General features: G+C 35.6%; 1 pseudogene; it reads left to right on the plus strand.

Moving 5' to 3' along the window:
- The first annotated feature begins 6,956 nt into the window (after positions 1-6,956).
- Positions 6,957-11,623, plus strand: LOC122011055 (annotated as a pseudogene).
- Positions 11,624-21,884: the final 10,261 nt, after the last annotated feature.

Consider the following 21,884-nt stretch of genomic DNA (forward strand, 5'->3'; position numbering starts at 1 on the left):
CAACTTAGAATAACAAGTTGTTAAGTGCAAAATTTAGAACAACTTAGTGTTAGAGTGTATACTAAAAGTCTAGTTTTTTGTATAAACATATAAGAATCACATCGGTCAAATGTCAACATTTATATGCTAAGTGTAGTTGTTCAATTAATTTATATTGTAGATAACATGGTGTGTGGTATCACACACAGAATATCATGTTATCAATTCCTTATAAATTATAAACAGTAGCTCACGACTAAGATGGATAGGAACAAACCATTGGAATAGTTGTAGTGTAATTTGGTATTAGTTTATCTTGACTATACAATTACACTAGTACACTCGGAGTGTATTGAGCAGGACCATTTAAGATAAGTTCTTTTTATACTGACTGCACAAAAGAATAAGATCTTTGTTATTATGGAAGTGTGTGCTCTTAATCCTGATATAATAACAAGTGCATATATTTAGTATTTATTTCATTAATTTATCAAAGGGTGCGATTTAGTTCAATAAATCAATAGGCCCGATAAGTTGGGAAATAATATTATTTATAGTGTTTGTTGTTGATTATAGAAGGAAACTGTGTCCTAAAAATCTAGGTTGATGATGTCCCCAAGAGGAGCTCATAAGGATTGTCATGTAAACCCTGCAGGTGGACTTAGTCCGACATGACGATGAAGTTGAGTGGTACTACTCTTGGAGCTAGATATTAATTAAGTGAGTTGTCAGTAACTCATTTAATTAGTGGACATTCTATATCTTAAACACAGGGAGACTAACACACTCATGATAAGAAGGAGCCCATATAGTAATATGGGATTGGTGCAGTAGTTGAATAATAACTCTTTAGTGGAATAAGATATTACTGATGAACTCGAGTTGGGTGTTCGGGGCGAACACGGGAAGCTCAAGTTTATCGGGAGACCAAAACCAATTCCTCATCTCGGTCCCTATCGTAGCCTCTTAGTTATAAAGTCTTATACCCACCTATACCCACCTTCTTACCCATCCTTAGGTGGCCGCCCAAGCCAAGCTTGGAGCCCAAGCAAGGGTCGGCCAAGGTAAGCCTTGGATGGACCAAGTGGTGGTCGCTAGCTTGGAGCCCAAGCTTAGGTGGCCGACCACATAAAAAATAAAAGGAGTTTATTTTTAAATCTTTCCTTATGTGGAAGCCATGGTTTTAAAAGAGAGTTTAAAATTTAAATCTTTCCTTTTATAGCTTTCTACAAAAGATTAAGAGAAAGGTCTGATATCTTTCCTTATTTGTAGTTAAAAGGAAGATTTTAATTTTTAATAAAACTTCCTTTTTTGTAACCATCCTCATGGTTTTAAAAGAGAGTTTTAAAATTTAAATCTTTCCTTTTATAACTTTCTACAAAAGATTAAGAGAAAGGTTTGATATCTTTCCTTATTTGTAGTTAAAAGAAATATTTTAATTTTTGATAAAACTTTCCTTTTTTATAACCATCCTCATGATTTTAAAAGAGAGTTTTAAAATTATAAATCTTTCCTTTTATAGTTTTCTACAAAAGATTAAGTGAAAGATTTGATATCTTTCCTTATTTGTAGTTAAAAGGAAGATTTTAATTTTGGAGAAAACTTTTCTTTTTGTAATCATCCACATGTTTTAATAGAGAGATTTTTATTTATAAAAGTTTCCTTTTACAACCAACCATGAAGGGAATTTTTTAAAGAGAAATTTTTATTTTAAAAATTTTTGGAAACAAATTAGGAAGTTTTAATTTTGTGTTTACAACTTTCCTTGTATGGAGGACATGTAGGGGTCGGCCACATTAATAGAAGAAAAGGAATTTTTTTATCAATTAAAATTTTCTTTCTATGGCAAAGAAAATAAGGAAGTTTTTATTAACACTTTCCTTATTTTCCAAGACTAAGGAATATATAAGAGAGGGTAGAGGTGCCTCACCTCATAACATATCTTCTATTATTCCTCTCTTCCTTGGTGGTGTCTGACCCTCTCTTCTTTCTCTTCCCCTATTCTTCTTCTTAAGTGGTCGGCAACATCATCTTCTTGGAGAGATCATGGTGGCCGAATTTGTCTTGGAGAAGAAGAAGAGATAGGAGGCATTGTTTCCTAGCATCCCTTGGAGCTTGGTTGGTGGCAAAAGTTCTTCATCTCTAGAAGACTCTTGGTGGCCGAAACATGCAAGAAGAAGAAGGAAGCTTGGGTGGATTCTCATCTTGGTAGATCGTCGCCCACACGACATCCAAGATAAGAAGAGGAATACGATAGAAAATCGTGAGGTCTATAAGCTACAAAAGGTATAACTAGTTATTAGTTTTAGCATCATAACTAGTTTATCCTTTTTTTTAGATCATGAAATACCAAACACAAGAGACTAATGAATCTAGGTAATCGAATTTATGTTTTCAATTTTGTGTTTCTTTTTTTTTTCGAACTTGTGATTCGATTGTTCTTTTTAGTTAAATCTAGGGTTACTATAAGGAAATTAAATATTAAATTTCGTTGAAAGGCTTTGTCTAGAAAGTGGTGGATGCTCCCATACCCAAGAAGGCATAGTGTCTCGCCATGTTTAACCTGGAAGCCGATCTTTGAAATTAATATTTAATTGAATTTGTAATATGGGTGGATTGGATCAATAATGTTAAGCATCGTTTGCGATCCAAGTCTAAACCACTAAGAACAGATAGATTGAATTTGGAATCAATAATGTTAAGTTCCATTTGCCATTTCAAATTTAATTTCTAAAGAACACAATAGGTTGTTAGGAATGGTTCAGGACATGTACAAAATTTTTGTACAGGGGAACCGGTACGATATTCCGAGTATCAACCAACACTTAAAACAACAAGTTGTATCTCCCCCTTAATCAAATTACTTATTACTTAACTTTCGCTTTCTTCTCCCCATTTGCCATATATCAAAAAACTAACAGAGAGACGGTTGTAAAGATAGAGAATTTTTAGCTCCTCCTGAAAGGTAACATTGGCAAGTTTGTAGCGTTGAAAGTAGATTTTAATGAAAAAGAAGAAAAAATCGAGTAAAGCTTTGAAAGTGATTTTAGGGTTAACCAAAAACTTAGCTAGATTTTAAAAAATGACTTAGCTTTACAAAATAACTTAGAAAAACTTAATGTTTTGAAAATTATTATTTTGAAAAACACTTAGCTAAATTAAAAATACTTTTTGAAAATACTTAGTTTGAAAAAAAAACTCTGTCAAAAAATTGTTGATAAAAGACTTGGCTTTCAAAAGAAATTTGATAAAATATTAACTTTAAATTGAATAAATTGATATCAACTTAGTTTAAAATTTGATCAAAACATAGATAAAAGAAAAATGTTGATATAAGAGCTCAATTAAGTATTCAGACTAGAAAGGATTTTAAAATATTTAGATAAAAGCTTAAAAAGACTTTTGTTTAAAACATCAAAAACTTAAGTTTTGAAAAATACTTTTAAAAAAACTTAAACTTGGTTTCTTTCACTTCCCCTTGATTAATGCTATATCCTTTAAAGTCCTAGTGTCCAAGCATGAGTGTTAAATCATAAATCTGTTGGAACCCCAAGGTTGTTTTGGTGTGATCAACAAGTTAAGTTAGGTCCTCTGTGTTTCTAACCTTGTGTCTAAGTGTGCAGGAGCTTAGGAGCACATATAGTTGAGTGGAAGACACAGCTAGCGAGAAGGGCGGCACGCGGTGCGTCCGAGGGACGAGGCGCTGCGGAAGAGTACACCGGCGGACAAGAAGGAAGCGTGCGGTGGTTCTGAGGGACGAAAGCTGGAGCGGAAGACTACTCGAGGAGCAAGAGACGCAGCTAGCGAGAAGGACGGTATGTGGTGCGTCCGAGGGACGAAGACTGCAGAGGAGTACGCCGGCGGATGAGAAGGAAACACGCGGCAATTTCGAGGGACGAGAAGCTGGAGCGGAAGCCCACTTGATAAGACCGGAAGTTGGGTTTGCGTGAGCCATTTTCCGAATGGTCAAGAAAACCCAAGCGAGCGGAGCCGGAGCAAAAGGACCCGGACCGAGGCAAACTAAACCGGAGTAGAGGGCTCGAACCCCTAAGTCAACTCAAAAGTCAACTAGAGTTGACTTAGGGGTCCGGGCGCTCGGAAGTCAATATTTGACTGGATCACCTTTTATGCGATCTAAATGTTGGGGGATAAAGTTTTATCCCCCAGGGCGCCTAGAACCCTTCCAGGCGCCCCAACCAAGGATATAAATTTAGCCTTGGTCCAGAAGCTTTAAACAACTCAAAAATTGTAATTCCAACACTTGTGCGCTCTCAGTTGTAGTTTAGCTTATTTCCTTTGTGCTTCATCGTTGTACGAGGCTTCTCCGCCTGAAGGAGTTTCTTTAAGTACGATCATCTTCCTTGGATTAACAACCTCCCCGGTTGTAACCAAGTCAATCTCGGTGTGCCTCGTTTTTCTGATTTACTTTCTACTTACTTTAATTTACAAATGTTAGTTTAAGAGTTCGAGAAGGGTGTTTTTATTTTTGTTTTACAGGGCTATTCAACCCCCCCTTCTAGCCGGCTGTAAAGGTCCTACAAGTGGTATCAGAGCCAAGGCGCTTCAGGAGGACTAACTGCCGAACGAAGCAACGAGATGGTCAGACCAAGCATTCACCCGCCGAAATACAAAGGGGATCTCGCCACCTGGAAAAAACTAATGTAGGTATTTTTCACAATAGAGTTTGAATTAGTTTTAATAATGAAACTTGGATTTATAGCTCCAGAGGACAAGGAAATACATCAATGGACAAAAAAGGAGCAGGCTGATTACGTGGCGAACGACAAAGCAGAATACCATCTGTTAAGCGTTCTTCTGCCACAAGAAGTCAATCGAATCGGCAACTACAACTTCGAAAAGGAACTTTGGGAGAAATTCCTCAAGCTACAAGAAGGAACTTCCGAAGCCAACCTTGCCAGACAAGATTTTCTTTGCAATCAGCTCACCAGCCTGCGACTTGGGGAAGACGAGACAGTCACACATCTGCACTCAAGAATCAAAGAGATGTGTAGGTTCGAAGGAGCCCAAGAACAACGTCACCCTCAAAGCTTCGAGAGACAAACCTGAGTCAGAATCTTCTCTCGACGATGAGGAAATGGTAATGATGGTAAGAAGATTCAAGAAACTTTGTAAATCTAGATCTACTAACCATCCGCAGGGGAAAAAGAAAAGGACGATCCGCTGCTACCACTACGACGAAGAAGGGCACGTTAAGGACAACTGCCCCAACTTGAAGAACAAGGACAAGGAGAAGGGTAAGAAGCCCATCCAAAAGCGAAAGGCCCTAAAGGCGACGTGGGATGATACGCCATCAGAGTCGGAAGTCGAGGCATTCTCCAGACTTTCTTTAATGGCAAATCATCAAGACGACGACTGTGAGTCAAGCTCTTCCGAAATGAGCATCGAAAGCATCAATGAAGGGGGAGCCACGTCAGAAGAAAGCAGCAGCTCAGGGCGAGAAACGGACAACGAGATCGACAAGGTAAGGTAGGTACAATCTCTTCCTCCCGACAAAATGTTTAAGTTCGTCAAACTTTTAACAAAAGATTGGTGCAAATTAGAAAATGAAAATAAAAATTTAAAAGTAATTCTAGCTAAGTCCTGTCCCTTAGAAGAATTAGACAAATCAAAATTAGAAAATGAGAAATTGAAATCAGAAAATAAAGATCTGAAAATTCAAATAGATAATTTGAAAAACCATGCATGCTCATCTAATTTTAGAAAATTTAAAAATTTGAATTGGTATTATAGATATCACCAGGGACAAATTAGGAATATCTCTAGAAAATATGTCCCTAAGAAATTTTTAATCCATCCAGTAAGTTGGAACCTATATTGGGTTCCTAAGTCCTGTTTAAATTAAAACTATTGATTAGACTTAGAGCTTTCAATGAGAAAATAAACATTGAAATTCTTTATGAGGTTTTGTTTAAGGAAGTGGTTGTTGCTCCAATATCCAAGAAGACCTAGTGCCTCGCCACGACCTGGAAGCCAAAATATTGAAATAAAGTTTAATTAACTTCCTGTCAAAGCATTAAACACTATAAGAAAAACCCTCATAGACATCGGTGGAGCAACAACGGTTTTAAGCAAAAACCGATGTCTTTGAGTATTTTACACCAATTTTTACAAAAATCGATGTCTATGAGCGTAGATTTTCGCTAATAGACATCGGTTTTTTAGGCGATGTCTATGAGCGCCTTTTTTTCGTTAATAGACATTGATTTTAACAGCGGTTTTTAAAACCCGGTGTCTATGATACAATAAAATAATTTAATTTTCCCACCAATACTTAGCCGAAATTTGTAACACTTCACTCTTCTCTCCAAACCTAAACCTATATTGCGCCGTCCACCGTATACCGTCGCAACTCCACCACCACTTTCCTCCTCGCCGCTAGCCATCCGACCATCTCTCTCAGCCTCATCTCCCTCTTCCCCTTCCTAGATCGACGCCCCTTCCTCTCCTGATCAGGATCAACACACGACGCCCTTGCTTCTCCGTCCAACAACACCGCATCTCCTCCAACTCCTCCCTTTGGGTGAGAAGAGGGAGCCCCCTTCTCGGGCGGCGTTTTGGGAGGCACTGCTCCGTCGCCGTTGCTACTGCCACCCTTCCCACGCTCCTCCTTCCTTCGTCCTTTCCCCTCAGCCATCTCCATGGCCGCCATCTCCGCTAATCGTAGCGCCCGCGCTCATTCCTCCTTCCCTTCGCCCGGATCTAACCCTAGCGATCCACCTTCGTTGCTTGTTTTCTCAGTTCTCACCCTATTTCTCATCTCGCTCCGAGGCTTCTATGTTTAGTGTAATGACATTCTTGGTCATTTGGTATTTGTCATCAAACCCTATTATTCCCAAAGTCAATTAGTGTGTTACTTGACTTTTGTTCGTTGAGTAATCATTGGCCTTTAGTGTTATTGTTGGAAGTTTGATGAACTACACTGTTGATACTTGATATTAGCTCTAGAAAATAAAAAGATGGTACAACTAGTTCGTGAACAACCAATGGTTGCACTGTTGAAATGGGATGGGTATGTTCTTATGATCATTTGGAGGCTTCCTTTGAGTTGTTCCGAACAATTAAATCATCCTATCATGGAATCCCATGTCTGCTCTCTACGAAATACTCATTTGGTTGAGGACTTCCAAACATGTTATAAACTAAAATATTTTTCTACTGTAACTGGTCAAATTGTTGTTTTTTCAATGAATATTCAATAAGTTTAGAAGTTTCTTATGGAAGTGAAAGAAAAAAGTCAAGTAATGCCTCAGATTTTGAGTAACTATGCTATAAAATTTCATAAAAGAGTTGCGAGGTACTTAATTCTTATTAAGGTTTTACTTGAAGCTTTCTGTCTAAACAAGTGGCCTCAGTGAGATTTTAATCAGCATGCATACTCTTAAATGACAGCAGACAAGAAGCTATGACAATCGGTCTTCATACTAAAGTTTCAATATACAGGTTGTTTAGTGCGCATGTCAATAGGTTATTAGCATCGTACTTTAATCTTCTGAACATGTTTATATGAAACTACTTTGTTATCCTCCTGAGTGCTCCAAAACAATAGTCAGTCTGCTGAAACCAGGTTGAATCTTCTATCCTTAGGTTTGACTGGACTGTCTCGATGAGGTTGATACATGCCCACTGATAAAATTAGGCAGCATGCCTTTGAAATCCGTGCCTCTTAAATGTATTACTATCCCAGGCATATCTAGCTATAGAAGAAACCATTTCTGGCTAGTACAACAACAAGTTTAAGTAATAAAACATGGATTTGTCAAGGAAGTAGAACCTTTGGCATGTAATAATTTACCACTTTAAAGGATCCTGCATTATTTTCCCTGCTTTTCAGTTTGCTGATAATCATCCACTTTTCTGATGTTGTAGAAGAAGAAGCCTCTGTGTTCCGGATCTTCATAGATGAACCTGGATATGGAGATCTCCACTGGGTGAGGACCTTTTTTCCTATTTCTCATATGTCATATTGTATGAATTCGGCTAGAATTATTTGGAAGGCATGTACTTGGCATTTATTGTTTCATATTCTTGCTAATATCAGTTTTCCCACTTAAAATGCTTTGATGTGTATCATTCTATCTACCATTTACCCACTTTTATTTGTTACTCAATCTACAGCAAGCACTTTTCCATTAAGTACCATTTGAATAACATGTTAATATGTTAGCATTTAGCCGACCCCACCTAGTGGGATAAAGCTTGGTTGGTTGTTGATAATATGTTAACATTGCCATGGTTTCATGGTTCAATTTGCATAGCTTTCCTATAATGTAAGTTTTCACCTTTCCAGTTAGTTGTTTGTTTGCATCATCTTCTTACTAACAGTAATTTCTCTCCTATCGGTATTGTTAATTTCTTGCATATTCTTTAGTTGCATTAAATAGAAACATGAGCCATTTATCATGATACTTGAGTGTTTTCTAGATTAGCCTTCTTCAAGTTTGTAATATTGAAAAAAAATTGAGTTTAGTTGTTTCCTCTTGATATACAGAAAGATTGATCTCAATGTACCCTTAGAAATTAATATTTCATGCTTTCTGGCATGTGAATATCACATTCTGTAGCTTAAGCCAAATAATGATTTGTTTGTCTCTGAGTTTTGTTCTATCAGGTAGCTATTTGCTTTCTTCACATATTTAGCTTACTTTTGGCTAATAGAGAAAGTTCATGAAACCATATGTATGATTCACATTTGTTGTCTTCACATTTGTTAATAAGGAACTGATGAACAATAGAAGAAGTGGTTACCACTGGCTTATAAGATGCAAATAATTGGATACTATGCTCGGACAGAACTTGGTCATGGTTCAAATGTTCAAGGTCTTGAAACAACAGCGACATTTGATCCCAAAACAGATGAATTTGTTATTCACAGCCCTACACTTACTTCAAGTAAGTAGCAGTATCAATCTATGTTCTAAAGATCTAACCTAGATTCACTAATAGATCCCTTGAGACAATAGTACCTTTTCACAATCGTATAGCTTCATGTATTATTCAACAATAATTTTCTCCACAAAATCAAATTATTTTATAAAAATAATTGAGATGAAAATATCCCTAAATGTTTCAATGATAATGGCATCCATTTCACACATGTGCAGTGGTGGCCTGGTGGTCTTGGAAAAGTATCCACCCATGCAGTTGTTTATGCCTGTCTAATCATTGACGGAAAATACTATGGAATCAATGGTTTAACATTTCCACATGTTTGGAGGATTATTTCAGGGATTTCTATAGTTGTTTTCTGAATTACTTTGCTTTATAGGTTTCGTTGTTCAGTTACGAAGTTTGGATGATCATTCGCCTCTTCTTGGAATCGTTGTTGGTGATATTGGGATGAAATTTGGCAATGGCGCTTACAATACAATGGACAATGGGGTTTTGCAGTTTGATCATGTGTGCATACCACGAAATCAAATGTTGGTGCGGTTAGTTAATACCTTTTTTGCATCTAATTATGTACAACATAGCCTTAGTTGTTCAAGCTTGAGATATTTTTATTTTCATGCCCATATAGTTAAAGATTGTGATCAAACCTTATGATCTTATAATCCTAACTGTTCTAAACAATCCAAATCCCAATTAGGATCTAAAGTGGCCTAGGATCTTATGAACCTATGATCCAATCCTATGTTTGACTACATTCCTATGCAGGATTTTTGTCCCAATATATATTTGAATTTAATTAGATATTTACTATAGCAATTTTTCTGTGTCACATTTGAGAATAGTTTCCTTTTAAGTCTTAATCAGAAGAATTATTTTTTAAAATTATTATTATCACCCATCTTATAATTATCATTTCCTCTTGTAGAAGTTCATACTTGCTATATAAAGATGGAATACTTTAAGTTTATTTTTCTTTTATAATTTTTTTTACGGTTCAGAACAATAGTCATAAAATATTCATAGTAATACTATATACTAAAAACTAAAAATATATGATAAATGTTAAATATAATTATAAAATATATAAGTTAATTCTCTTATAATCCTATGTTCCGGTCCTATGATCAGGACCTATGGACCTATTTTCATTCGGAATAGGATTGATCTTGACAAAGTTGGCAAACTTGATCAATTGTGGATGTTTCTTAAGGCTAATACATGTAATATCTTTTTTCTGCATGCAGTCATATTGACTCTAGATTGGACTAGTGTATTAGTTTAAATGATCATACCTAATTCTTCATTATGTTTACTTTGACCCTGCAGAGGGAAGTTTACCTCTCTTATTCTATTTACAGTTTAACATTACTAGAGCAATTGTATGAGTAGTGGTTTTTGACTGAGGTATTTGAGATGTTATCTCTGCATTGCTTATCAATGATATTGATTGTTTTTTATTTTCAATATTGTCCAGGGTTTCACAAGTCACAAGGGAAGGGAAGTATGTGCAATCTGATGTCCCAAGGTTGCTTTTATATGGGACAATGGTTTATGTTCGTCAAACAATTGTCTCTAATGCTTCTAAGGCTTTATCTCGAGTTGTGTGCATTGCTGTGAGATATAGTTGTGTTTGTAGGCAATTTGGATCACAAGATGGTTCTTCTAAGACTCAGGTACAATATCAGTACTCTATGCTACATTGAAAAATATTCTGACATACATATATTAATTTACCACAATATCATCCTCTCGTTTATCCACCTAAAGTAAACATTCTATTTAGTCTTTCATCCTCTTGAAAAGGTGTGTTCGTGCAGTTATAAATTCTTATTTAACCTTTCTCTCACAGGTCATTGATTACAAAACTCAGCAAAGCAGACTCTTTCCGCTGTTGGCTTCAGCATATGCTTTTAGGTTTGTTGGTCAATGGTTGAAGTGGCTATATAATGATGTGACAGAGAGACTACGAGCCAATGATTTTTCAACATTGCCTGAGGCTCATGCATGCACTGCTGGTTTGAAATCTTTGACAACCTCTATGACAACAGTATGTAAATCTTTTAGCATATGTAGTTTTGTGCTATATTCTATTTCAATTTATTCTAGTCTTCACCACCTAATTCTAGACCAGATAGCGTCATGAATGTTGCTTTAGTGTTATCAATGTTTTACTTCCTTTTCATTAATTATAGTATTGTTGTTTGTTGTTCAGAGCACCCGAAAAATAGTTATCATATCTAAGTTCTCTGATTGTATAATTATTTGGCTGAGGCTTGAGGATGAAGAATAATCTTTACATGTACTTCCAAATTAGTGACGACTGGTTGCCCTTTTTCTTTATTTATGGTTAGGCAGTAACTTCTATGAGATTAAAAATCATTAGGATTGCATATTTGGATGGAAGATACTTCTATTCCTTCTAGACGATAACAAACTTTGAATTTGTAACATATATCATTGTATTAATTATTTTGTGCAGTGTAGGCATACCACCATACTATAACTTTGCAATATTCCTTCACATGTAAAGTTATAAATTGCATATATTTCAACAGATAACCTTTTTTTTATAGTGTTTTAGATATTCAGACTCGGTGAAATTTATTTTTGTTTGTATCTTTCTGCTTCTACATACTGTAAGTCATAGATAAGTATTGATTAATTAAATTGCAACTATGAGAAAATTTCGTTGTAATAATTTCTGGTTTGGATTATATTAAATTCCCAGGAATGAGAGATCTATTACTATATGATATGGTTGACATAATTGATGAACGCTTCTCTTTTTAAGCATTCTAATTAGTCATCTTGTTACCTGGTGCTCTAACTGCTTTTTCAACTATGATTTTTGGTCTTGGTTTACTAATATATTAGTTATGTGTTTTTACAGTTTACAAATCTCAAGTACTTCAGAGTTGAAATTGATGTAGTGCGGTTCGAGTGGGCTGAATGCATGCTAGATTACATTTGAGTAGGAAAGGTATTTGATTTTTGAAAACTTTGGATGATGCATGCATTTGCATGGAATGTAAATTGCGTATATTGTCCCATGTCAATTTCTTTCTGATGGTGATATTCTAGGACTTCTGTAGCATGTATAATTCTTTTGTTTTTGTTCTTTGCTGTAGTTAAGTAGACCAAATGATACTTTTGTTTGACAGATTAGAACATTGGATGTTTTAACTCAGAAAACTAGGCATTTGAAGGTGAAAAGTGGTGAGATTAGGGAAATGAAAGGCGCAAGAAGAATGGAGCAGTATAGCAAGTTGAACAGATTCTGATTCTCATAATTTAATGTAGCCTCAGCTTGATTTTTGACTCACGATGTTCTACCTTGATGTGTACAATATCTATTAGCTTTTGATGTAAAAAGAATATTTGTGTATTTTATGGATACTGTTGTAAGAAGAATATTTATGTAATTTGTGAATATTTGTGTATTTTCTTGGATACTGTCAGTTTTTCACTATTTCGGAAATTGAATTTGTGTCGTTAAAAAACTCTGATATTACATCAGTTTTCCACCGCTGCAAAACCGGTGTCATTAACTAATATTACATCGGTCGTATACCGCTGCCAAAACTGGTGTTATTAACATATAATATTACATCGATTTTACACCATTGATGAAACGGTGTCGTTAAGTGATACTACACCGGTTAATAACCGATTCGAAAACCGGTGTTGTTAAGTGATACTACACCGGTTTTAACCCGATGCCTAAAATGGCAGACTTTTTACATCGCCTTCATAGACATCGGTCGAAAATGTAATAGACAGCGGTGGAAAATCGATGTCTATGAGGGTTTTTGTTGTAGTGAAAATTAGAATTAATTAATGCTTTTAAAGTTTTTCAAATATTTTTTTTAAAGTAGTTTTATACTTAGAAACATTTTCAGAAGATATTTTTTTACCTAAGTTAAAAGTTGAAAATTTCTGCTTAAATTTTTTTTTAGAAAAATTTTTCAAAAAAATATTTTTGCAAACGCTGTCTAAAGTTAGAATTTTTTTACTTATAATTTCACTTAGAAACTTTTCTTAAAATTTTACATAATTTTTTTTTCAGAGACTATTTATGTGAAAATTATTGAAAAATTTTTAAGGATCTCAAAATTTTCTAAGTTTTTACCCTTAGATTTATTCTTAGAACCTCATTTTTTTATGTGATCAAAGGGGGAGAAGGAAAAGTATAAGTCTAGGGGGAGGTAGAAAAATTTTTGTTTTACTTTTGCACTTAATTACAAATTTAGTTAAGTTTATTTTATGTCTATTTTTACCCTAGCTTAACTTGTGTTGCTCACACAAAAAAGAGGGAGATTGTTGGAACTCCAAGGTTGTTTTGGTGTGATTAAAAAGTTAAGTTAGGTCTTGTGTGTTTCTAACCTTTTTTCTAAGTGTACAGGAGCTTAGGAGCACAGGTAGTCGAGTGGAAGACGCAGCTAGCGAGAAGGACGGCACGTGGTACGCCCGAGGGATGAGGCGCTGTGGAAGAGTACACCAGCGGACGAGAAGGAAGCATGTGATGGTTCCGAGGGACGAAAGCCAGAGCGGAAGACTGGTCGAGGAGCAAGAGATGCAGCTAGCGAGAAGGATGACATGTGGTGCGTCTGAGGGACAAAGACTGCGGATGAGTACGTCGACGAACGAGAAGGAAACACGTCGCGGGACGAGAAGTCGGAGCGAAAGCCCACTCGATAAGATCGGAAGTTGGATTCGGGTGAGCCATTTTTCGAATGGTCGAGATCACCCAAGCGAGCAGAGCCAGAGTAGAAGGACCCGGACCGAGGTAAGCTGAACCGGAGCATAGGGCTCAGACCAAAAGTCAACTGGAGTTGACTTAGGGGTCCGGGCGCCCAGACGTCCGAGTGCCCGGAACCATTCCAGGCGCCCGGAAGTCAATATTTGACTGGATCACCTTTTATGCGATCTAAACGTTGGGGGATAAAGTTTTACCCCCCCTAGGGCGCCCGGAACCCTTCTAGGCGCCCCGACCAAGGCTATAAATATAGCCTTGGTCCAGAAGCTTCAAACAACTCAGAAATTGTAATTCCAACACTTGTGCGCTCTTAGTTGTAGTTTAGCGTTTTTTCCTTTGTGCTTCATCGTTGTACGAGGCTTCTTTGCTTGAAGGAGTTTCTTTAAGTACGATCATCTTCCTTGGATTAACAACCGCCCCGGTTGTAACCAAGTCAATCCCGGTGTGCCTCGTTTTTCTGATTTACTGCTTACTTTAATTTACAAGTGTTAGTTTAAGAGTTCAAGAAGGGTGTTTTTGTTTTTGTTTTATAGGGCTATTCAACCCCCCTTCTAGCCAGCCTCAATGGTCCTACAAAATCTTCCTTAACAAATGTCTAACCTTTAGTTACTAGCTATTTACCATAAGATAGCAGCTTTTACTTGGTTAGTCAAATTAAGTAAGTGTTCCAGTTAGTTTAACTAAGCATGGAAAACTTAATTTGATTAATATGAATTTTCTATTTATTTCCCAAACTTATGTTGATGCACAGACATAAGAATTCTGAAGTCTAGTTAGTACCCTATGCATCTCACACCATTCTAAGTGTTTTTCATACACAAACAAGGTGAACCTAGTGTGCTTGTGAGATGCTCTGACTGAGACCTAGGGGTACATGCTTTCTAGGGGGTAAATACATAAGCTAAGTCCAAAAAAAGGGTAGCCCGGTGCATGAAGATCTAGTCATGCAGGGTCCCGGGGAAGGATCCATTGCATGCAACCTTATCCTGCTTTTTGCAAGAGGCTGTTTCCAAGATTTGAACCCGTGACTTTTTGGTCACATGGCAACAACTTTACCATTGCGCCAAGACACCCCTTCAAATACCTAGGCTAAGTCCAAATTTTGAAAACTAACAAAATTGGAATTTTGAAAATATTTTTCCTAGAATTTAAAACCAGGATTATAACTTTGAAATAGCAATTAAAGAAGAACTAATTTTGAAAGTAAACTCTATTCTACTAAGGACATTCCTATTTGTCTTCTAAGTGCACTGAACTCAAGTTCAGGTAAGGGTTTTGTGAAAATATCAACTAGGTTTGACTTGGACTCAACATAGTTAAGTACAATGTCACCCTTAGGTACATGATCCCTTACAAAGTGATGTTTCACTTCTATGTGTTTAGTTCTTGAGTGGTGAATTGGATTCTTGGTTAAGTTAATTGTACTTATATTATCAATTGAAATTTTTGTATTCTTATATTCTAGTTGATAGTCTTTTAAGGTGTGCTTCATCCATAATAGTTGAGATGCACATTTCCTAAGGATATGTACTCAGCTTCAGTAGTGGATAAAGCAACACAGTGTTGCTTTTTGCTTGATCAACTTACTAGGCACTGACCTAGAAATTGGCAATTACCACTTGTGTTTTTTCTATCTAGTTTGTACCTGATATAGTCTGAGTCAGAATAGTCAATTAGGTCAAAGGTACAAGTCCTAGGGTACCAAAGTCCTACATTTAGGGTTCCCTTAATATATCTAAGTATTCTTTTAACATTTATTGGTGTGACTCTTTTGCATAAGATTGGTATCTTGCGCATATAGCTATTACAAACAGAATTTCGAGTCAACTTATAGTTAGGTAGAGTAAACTCCCTATTGCACTTCGATAATATTTTAAGTCTACTAGTTTTCCTTCTAAATCAGAATCAATTTTAACATTAGCTGCCATTGGAGTATTTATATTTTTAGAATTTTCATGCCAAATTTTCTAATTAATTCCTTAGCATATTTTGTTTGAAAAATATAAATTCCGTCTTTGGTTTGTTTAATTTGTAAGCCTAAAGAGAAGTTGAGTTCCCCAACTAAGCTCATTTTAAATTCACTTTCCATTAATTTGGTAAATTCTTTTAAAAATTTAGTATTAGTTGAACCAAAAATTATATCATCTACATAAATTTAGATTATAAAGATGTCTTTTTCTAGGATTTTTACAAATAAGATTTGACCTATTTGACCTTGTTTAAACCCCTTAGATATTAGATAAGTTGATAAGCATTCATACCAAGCCCTAGGTGCTTATTTTAATCCATATAGGGCTTTCTTTAACCTAAAGATATGGTTTGGATGGTCCAAGTCTTTAAATCTTGGTTTGGATGGTCCAAGTCTTCAAATCCTAAGGGTTGACTTACATACACCTCCTCCTTGATGAACCTATTTAAAAATGTGGATTTTACATCCATTTCGTATAACTTAAATCATTTACATGTTGCATAGGCCAACAGCATCTTTATGGATTCAAGTCTGGCTACGGGAGCATATGTCTCATCATAGTCTAACCCTTCTACTTGGCTGAACCCTTTTGCTACCAATCTATCTTTGTTTCTTACTATTTCGCCCTTATCATCCAATTTGTTTCTAAATACCCAATTATTGTCAACTATAGTTTTATTTATGTGTTTAGGTACTAGTTCCCAGACTTGGTTTTTTTCAAATTGGGCTAATTCTTCTTACATTGCTAATATCTAGTCTGGGTCTGGTAGGACTTCTTCTATAGTCTTGGGTTCAATTTTAGAAATAAGGGCTATTTGACATAAGTTTCTATAAGATGATCTAGTTCGAACTCCTAGGATGTTGGTTGGTCCTAGGAAGATCATACCGGTTCCACTGTACAAAAATTTTGTACAAGTGTCGAACCTTTCCCAAACAACCTATTGTGTTCTTTAGAAACTAAATTAGGAATCACAAACGGAACTTAACATTATTGATTCCAAATTTAACTTATCTGTTCTTAATGGTTTAGACTTAGATCGCAAGCAGAACTTAACACTATTGATCCAAGTCCAACCTATGTTACAAAGTTAATTAAATATTTATTTCTAAAATTGGCCCCAGGTCAAACATGACGAGGCACAAGGCCTTCTTGGGTATGGGATCATCCACCACTACCTCGACAAAGCCTTTAATAGAAATTCAATATTTAGTTTCCTAAAATTACATTAGGTTTAACTAAAAAGAACAATAGAATCACAAATTTGAAAACTAAAACAAAAAACATAAACTTGAATTACAAATTCGAAACTCTAGAATCATATGCCTCTTATGTTTGGTATTTCCAAAAATAACTATACAAAGAAAACTAGTATGATGCGGAAAACAATTACTAGTTATATCTTTCTTTATAAGCAAATAACCTCTTGATCTTCTACCGTATTCCTCTTTTAATCTCGGACGTTGTGTGGGAAATGATTTTCCAAGATGAGAACTACCAAGCTCCTTCTTCTCCAAGCTAGATTCGGCCACCATCAATTCTCCAAGAGAAGGAGAGTTTTAATTAACACAAGAATTAAAACTTCCTAATTTATTTCCGAAAATTTATAAAAAATTTCTCGAATAATTTTTCCCTTCATGGTGGTTTGTAAAAAGGAAATTTTATAAATTAAAACATTTCTTTTAAACATATGGATGATTTTTAAAAAGGAAAGTTATCTCTAAAAATTAAAATCTCCTTTCAATCTACAAATAAGGAAAGATATCAAACTTTTCTTAATCTTTTGTAGAAACTTATAAAAGGGAATATTTAATTTTTAAACTCTCTTTTAAATCATGAACATGGTTAAAAAGGAAAGTTTTCTCAAAATTAAAATATACCTTTCAATCTACAAATAAGGAAAGATTTCAAAAATTTTCTTAATCTTTTGTAGAAAGCTATAAAAGGAAAGATTTAAATTTTAAACTCTCTTTTAAAAACATGGAATCCACATAAGAAAAATTTATAAATAAAATCCCTTTTAATGTGATGTGGCCGGCCACATCATGCTTGGATTCCAAGCATTGGCCGGCCACCAACTTGGCTCAACCACTTGGTTTTGGCCGGCCCTAGCTTGGGTTCCAAGCTAGCTTGGTCGACCCCCTTGGGTTGGGTAAGAAGTGAGTATGTGATGGGTATAAATTTCTATATACAAGAGGCTACGATAGGGACCGAGAGGAGAAATTGGTTTTGGTCTCCCGATGAAATTAAGCGTCCCGTGTTCACCCTGAACACAACTTTATTTCATCAATAATAATTCATACCACTAAAGAATTATTATTGAACTACTGCACCAATCCCAAATTACATTTTGAGCTCCTTCTTATTATGAATGTGTTAGTCTCCCTATGTTTAAGATGTCGGATGTCCACTAATTAATTGAGTTACTGACAACTCATTTTAATTAATATCTCAATCCAAGAGTAGTACCACTCAAGCTTATCGTCATGTCGGACTAAGTCCACCTGTAGGGTTTAACATGACAATCCTTATGAGCTCCTCTTGGGGACATTATCAACCTAGATTATTAGGACACAGTTTTCTTCTATAATCAACAACACACACAATAAGTAATATCATTTCCCAACTTATCGACCCTTTTGATTTATCAAGCTAAATCTCACCCTTTGATAAGTTAAAGAAATGAATACTAAATATATGTGCTTGTTATTATATTAGGATTAAGAGCACACACTTCCATAATAACTAAGGACTTGTTCTTATATTAAGTCAGTATAAAAAGAACTTTCCTTAAATGGTCCTACTCAATACACTTAGAGTTTACTAGTGTAATTTATTAGTCAAGATAAACTAATACCTAATTACACTACGACTATTCCAATGGTTTGTTCCTTTCCATTTTAATCGTGAGCTACTATTTATAATTTTTAAAGAACCGATAACACGATCTCCTGTGTGTAACACCACACACCATGTTATCTACTATATAAATTAATTGAACGACTACACTCAGTATATATAAATGTAGATACTTGACCAATATGATTCTTATTTCTAAATAAATGTTTATACAAAAGCTATGCTTTTAGTATATACTCTAACAATCTCCCACTTATATTAAAAGACTATGCTGCCATTGTTGGAGTGTATACTGAAAGCCTAAGCTTTGTAAACATTCATTATGAATAAAGAATCACATTTGGTCTAATTATCTACATTTGTTTGTAGTTGTTCATTTAATTTATATTGTAGATAACATAGTATGTGGTGTCACATACAGAAGATGATGTTATCAGTACCTTATAAATTATAAACAGTAACTCACGACCAGAATGGAAAGGAACAAACCATTAGAAGGTCGTAGTGTAATTAGGTATTAGTTTATCTTGACTATATAATTACACTAGTACACTCAGAGTGTATTGAGTAGGACCATTTGAGGTCGTTTCTTTTATACTGACTTTATAGAGGAACAAAGACCTCGGTTATTATGGAAGTGTGTGCTCTTAATCCTAATATAATAACAAGCACATATATTTGATATTTATTTCTTTAATTTATCAATGGGTGAGATTTAGTTCGATGAATCAATAAGCCCGATAAATTGGGAAATGATATCACTTATAGTGTGTGTTGATTATAGAAGGAAACTGTCCTAGAGATACTAGGTTGATAATGTCCCCAAGAGGAGCTCATAAGGATTGTCATGTTAAACCCTGCAGGTGGACTTAGTCCGACATGACGATAAGATTGAGTGGTACTACTCTTGGACTTAGACATTAATTAAATGAGTTGTCAGTAACTCGCTTAATTAGTGGACATTCGATATCTTAAACACAGGGAGACTAACACACTCATAATAAGAAGGAGCCCAAAAATGTAATTTGGGATTGGTGCGGTAGTTCAATGATAGTTCTCTAGTGGAATGAATTATCATTGATAAAATTAAGTTGTGTGTTCGGGGCGAACACGGGATGCTTAATTTTATCGGGAGACCAAAACCAATTCCTCCTCTCGGTCCCTATCGTAGCCTCTTATTTATAGAGTTCTATACCCACCTTCTATACCCACCCAATAGGGGCCGGCCAAGCTAGCTTGGGATCAAGCTAGGGCCGGCCTAGGTATGAGATTGGGTGGCCGGCCCTAGCTTGAACCCAAGCTAAGTAGGGCCGGCCAAATAAATTTAAAAAGAAATTTAATTTTAATTTTTATTATTATGTGGAAGATATATTTTAAAGAGAATTAAAATTAAAATATCACTCTTGTAAAAGATCTACAAAAGATTAAAGAAAGAGATTAGATCTCTTTCCTTATTTGTAGATTGGAGAGATGTTTTATTTTTTCTTTAAAAATTATTCACATGTTGATAAAATTAAAATTATAGAAATTTCCTTTTATCAACCATGAAGAGATTTTAAAGAGAAATTTTATTTTTTAAAATTTCCGGAAACAAATTAGGAAGTTTTAATTGTTGATTAAAACTTGTCCTCTTTTGTTATCCAATGATGGCCGGCCACTTGAAATTAATTGAGGAAATTTTATTTTATTTCTCTCAATTAAATCATGTCAAGGAAATTAAGAAAAATTTATTGTAATTAAATTTCCTAATTTGTCTAGGCCAAGGAATATAAAAGAAGGGGTGAGGGTGCCTTCACAAGACACAACATCTATTATTCCTCTCCCTCTTTTGTTCCTTGGTGTGGCCGGCCAACCTCTCCCTCTCTTCCTCTTGTGGTGGCCGAACCCTACCCTTCTATTGGAGCTCTTGTGGTGGCCGGATACTACTCGGAGAAGAAGAAGAAGAAGGAGAGAAAGCTAGCATCTCTTGGAGCTTGGTTAGTATTTTGTTTTTCTTCCTTGGTGAAGCTTCCTCTTTGTTGGCCGAACCTAGCTAGGAGGAGAAGAAGGTGATTGGTGGTTTCTCATCTCAGAAGATCGTTGCCCACACAACGTCCGAGGTTAGAAGAGGAATACGGCAGAAGATCAAGAGGTTTTTCTACAAGGTATAACTAGTAAATTTTATTTCCGCATCATGCTAGTTATTTATGGAAATAATACCAAATACAAGAGGCTTACGTTCTAGAATTTCGAATATGTTTTTCGAAGTTGTGTTCTTTTGTTTTTTCTTTTCCTTGTGATTTGATTGTTCTCTTTGGTTAACCTAAAGTTATTTTAGGAAATTAAATATTAGCTTTCTATTAAAGGTTTTGTCTAGTCGGTGGTGGTTGCTCCCATATCCAAGAAGGCCATGTGCCTCGCCACGTCAGTACTGGGAACCTTTTATGGAAATTAATATTTAATGGAATTAATAACTTAAGGAGACTTGGGTCGAACGTGTTAAGTTCCGCAGGAGATCCAAGTCAAAACCTAAAAGAACAAATAGATTAAGTTTTGGATCAAACGTGTTAAGTTCCGCAGGCGATCCAAAATTTAATTTAAAAGAACACATGGTAGCTAGGAAAAGGTTCAGACCTTTGTACAAATTTTTGTACAGTGGAACCTCTAGGTTTTCCGAGTAGCAACCAACAATTGGTATCAGAGCTAGGGTTTTTCCTCTGTGTATTTGGTATTTAGTTTAATTATGCACATGTTATACATAATTTAGGCAGAATAATAGTAGGATGTGCTAACTTTGTGGATGCAGGATCCAACTATTATGGCTTTTAGTTAATTATGTGTGTGATTGGACCCTTGGACATGTCAAGAGCAATTTATATGTGTGTGCATGATTGTATTAAAATACAGCAGGAGCTGTATTTAGTTTTATTAGGATTTTATTTTTGATCTAGATACATGTACATTCCTTTTATGGAATATAGGATCAAAATTGTAAAATTCTATTTATGTCGCGGATCGAATCTTGCAAAGCGTGGAACCTTCTAAGGACCAGAGGCGCAGCGGAACTAGGAGCAAGATGGATGCGACAGCTAGACCCGGAGGCGGTGGCCAAATATGGCAGCAGCTTGGGATGACAACACACGGAGGACAATTAGAGATAAAAGCCATAATAGTTGAAAATTAAATTTTCTATTTATTGCTTTTATATTGTGCTGTGTGTGCATGTTAGTTTAGTAGGCTAGCATAGTTAAAATTCCTCATTTATAAATAACTAAGTGGGAGAGGGATTTTTAAGTAAATCCCATGGTCTCCATTACTGGTTTGTAAGTGATGCAAACAAGCTTGCGCGTTGGCTCTGAGTGCCTTCCTCCATAACGGATGAGCTTGTTTGCGGATCACTAGAACAGACTTCCATTTTTGGATGACTATAGGAA

The sequence above is a fragment of the Zingiber officinale genome, chromosome 8A (genome assembly GCF_018446385.1).
Source record: "Zingiber officinale cultivar Zhangliang chromosome 8A, Zo_v1.1, whole genome shotgun sequence".
NCBI classification, from domain to species: Eukaryota; Viridiplantae; Streptophyta; class Magnoliopsida; order Zingiberales; family Zingiberaceae; genus Zingiber; species Zingiber officinale.